This window comes from Salvelinus alpinus, chromosome 2 (assembly GCF_045679555.1).
Source record: "Salvelinus alpinus chromosome 2, SLU_Salpinus.1, whole genome shotgun sequence".
NCBI lineage: Eukaryota > Metazoa > Chordata > Actinopteri > Salmoniformes > Salmonidae > Salvelinus > Salvelinus alpinus.
Window position 1 is genome coordinate 92,882,521 of NC_092087.1, and position 3,616 is coordinate 92,886,136.

Consider the following 3,616-nt stretch of genomic DNA (forward strand, 5'->3'; position numbering starts at 1 on the left):
AAACAAACATAATGATTAGAAATAACGGTAAAGGATTATACTAATGGAGTTTTGTCTCTGACCTTTCAGTGACCTGTGGTGAATACCAAGGAAAGAACGTGTGTGTGTGTGTGTGTGTGTGTGTGTGTGTGTGTGTGTGTGTGTGTGTGTGTGTGTGTGTGTGTGTGTGTGTGTGTGTGTGTGTGTGTGTGTGTAGTGTGTGTAGTGTGTAGTGTGTGTACTACAGTCAGTGAGTGCTCTTAATACAGCGCTATACATAAAATAAACACACACACACACACACACACACACACACACACACACACACACACACACACACACACACACACACACACACACAAACACACACACACACCGACAAACTTGTAATTCAGGTCTGTGCATAACATGTCACTCTCTCACACACTACCTCTGCCTTGGGTACATGTTAAATTGAATGAATGTTAAACAAACGTAGATTGAATGTTTCCTGTATCAGTAGAGCCTGTTTCAGTGCAGCCTAGCAGAGAGGTCACAGAGCTCACACACACACACACACGCACACACACAGACACACACACACAAATGCACACACACACACACCTACCACAAACAAAATGATTAAAATAAAAGGTAAAGAATTATACTAATGATGTTTTGGCTCAAACCTTTCAGAGACCCTGTGGTACTACAGTCAGTAAATACCAAGGAAAGAACGTGTGTGTGTGTGTGTGTGTGAGTGTGTGTGTGTGTGTGAGTGTGTGTGTGTGTGTGTGTGTGTCTGTGTGTGTGTGTACCACAGAGTTGTTTATGAAACAGACAACTGCATACCAGAGTGGAGTGGACCAGCTAAAACCCCACACAGGGATGAGGGTATAGGGACTGGTATCTCTCTCTCTCTCTCTCTCTCTCTCTCTCTCTCTCTCTCTCTCTCTCTCTCTCTCTCTCTCTCTCTCTCTCTCTCTCTCTCTCTCTCTCTCTCTCTCTGTGTCTCTCTCTCTCTCTCTCTCTCTCTCTCTCTCTCTCTCTCTCTCTCTCTCTCTCTCTCTCTCTCTCTCTCTCTCTCACACTCTCTGCTGTTCTTATACCTTTCCTGTCATACATATCTCCCTCTTCCTAAGAGAGACAGAGAGATGGAGGGAGGGAGGGAGAGAGAAATGAAGAGAGAGAGAGAGGACGAGTGGATGATGGAGATAAATAAAGAGAGCATAAGGGCAAGATAGGAGGGTGAGGGCGAGAGGGAAAGCAAAAGGAAAGAGAGACTAAGGCCACGACAAGAGAGAGAAAGGAGAGGGTGGAGGAGAACGAGAAGAGAGGGTGATAGAGAGAGAGAGGGGGAAGGCGAGTGGGGAAGCAGAGAGAGAGAGAGAGAGAGAGAGAGAGAGAGGGAGAGGGGGAAGGCAAGTGGGGAAGCAGAAAGAGGAGAGGAGGAGGAGACAGAGAGAGAGGCTTATCATCTTTCAGTCCCATTAGACCTCATACAACTGATTCACACTTCCATAGTAAACCATGATTTACAAACGTCAATAGCAGGCGGGACTAACAACAGGGGTTAGGCTACTGTACTGCTGATGTGACACAACGCAGGGTGTCTGTTTCTGTGTATGCGCGTGTGTCATTGTTAGCTCAATCAGTCTCCCCTCCTCCTTATCTCGGTGCATTTGCATAGTTAGTCACCGGAGCTAAACACGGAGCGGAGGGAGGCTTGTTCTTGGAGAGGCAGTAGACGGGCCGCCCGGTGGAAACGGGAGTGGACCCGCGGGCCTCACCGCATGTCATTGTGATTGGTCATTTACATGAGTTGTTTATTTCGGTCTTTCTCAGAACGGAAGCCCGCTGGCCGAAAGTCAAAACTCGCACGCAACTTCGTTAGGTTATTACACAGTCTACTGCAACTAGACAATAGGTTACGTTCTCTCAGATATATGTAGCATGTTGTTGAGTAGAACTGAAAGAAACGCGACGAGTCTAACGGCTCTTTGAAAGATTTCTGTTTGTCTTTTTTTTTTTTTACTCCACCCAAAAACGATATTTTGGTATTTGTTTCATTAGTCATTGTTGATATAGCCCCAAAATATGTTGCTTGTCAACAATCAAGTTTTCAAGATATATAACTTTCAAAATATTGAAATACAGCTGGTATGATGCATTTTGGTTTAGTAGTTTTTTAGGTGGAATTTTCCTTGAAGGGTCAGCCAAATATTCACTAAATTGTTTGACTGTTTTCAAGTTGTCCATAAGGCTTCATATGATTAGAAGACTGTGTCAGAACTCATACGACGAAGAGAGAGAGAGAGAGAGAGAGAGAGAGAGAGAGAGAGAGAGAGAGAGAGAGAGAGAGAGAGAGAGAGAGAGAGAGAGAGAGAGGTTTGTTCCCATCGAACAGAACTGCAGTCATATTGGCGTGCAAGATAACGGGGATGAGGGGAACCCAGAAGCCACACACACACACACACACACACACACACACACACACACACACACACACACACAGTTATATAAGAATGGACAGGGGATAGCCTGTAGCCATACAGCGCAGATCACTAAAACCACGTCTGGAATACACGAGGACTCCGGTTCTCATTTTATGCATTTTGGGATCATGATTCAACCTACGAGTAACAGGACAATAAAGTTATAAATAGACCTATACATTATTGTTTTTAAATTGTAGTATTATAACCATCGAAACGCACATTAACATTACGCTAACCATAGTTTATTACAGCAAAGGCGAAGTCAACCAATGTGCGTAAAGTTGCCTATGTAGCAGGTATGTAGGCTATACACTCTGAATGCTCTGTCAAAGGGCGAGCTACCGTATAGGCTACCGTATAAACACAACAGATACCAACAACAGATCAACAGTATTTCTTACTCAACTTCAAAACACCAGCTCTCACGCTCCGGTCACAGAAGCTATAGCAATACAGACACACAAACTCACCCAGTCAGGTAGTACAGGATAATTGAGAGCCGAAGCGGGGCTTGAACCAGCGAGGTTGTGCCCCTAGAAAACGTCCCCGAGTCATAGCCTGGAGGGGGAATGAACGTAAAGCACTTTACCTTGCCTGCATAGTATGAGTTACTGTCGCGTCCCCTGCCACGCCGGCGCTCATCCTCCAGCCACGGCCACGGACACAGCCACGGACACATGTAACATCCACATTACATGAAGTAAAAACAACCGACACACATAGCCTCAACCAAGTCCAACAGCCAAAAAGGATATTCAAAACAATTAAAGAACGTTAATATGGATATATTTCGTCCATGGAGTTCGGTGACTTGTGACTCAATGAGAGAGTCAATAACTCATTGTAAACGTTTGTTCGTGATCAAAGTCCGTTAAATGTTTATTTATCTTGTCCCGGGAGGGAGACGCGCGGAGTCGTACGCGTCGGGCGGTTTCCGGTGCTGAAAGGAGAAGGGCGAACTGCGCTCGGCGCGGAAAAGAAGAGGCCGTTTGTTTTTGCTCTATGGTGACGTCGGCAGGTACGCTCCGCGCGACCTTTGAGGAACTTCCGAGTATCCTATAATTTAATAATTTAGTATAGACATGAAATCAAATGACAGTATAAATAAAGTATTCGATAACTTTGAGGGTATGCGATATGGGGAGTTGAAGCAGAAAGAG

At 45.1% G+C, this 3,616-nt stretch overlaps 1 long non-coding RNA gene across 1 annotated transcript in view; it reads right to left on the reverse strand.

Annotated features, from left to right (window-relative positions):
* LOC139568289 (uncharacterized) overlaps nucleotides 1–3,415 on the reverse strand; it is a 40,591-nt gene extending 37,176 nt beyond the window's left edge. Inside the window, exon 1 of the long non-coding RNA XR_011673567.1 lies at nucleotides 3,046–3,415. This is a non-coding gene — a long non-coding RNA (uncharacterized lncRNA). The remainder of the gene's footprint in view (nucleotides 1–3,045) is intronic.
* Nucleotides 3,416–3,616: the final 201 nt, after the last annotated feature.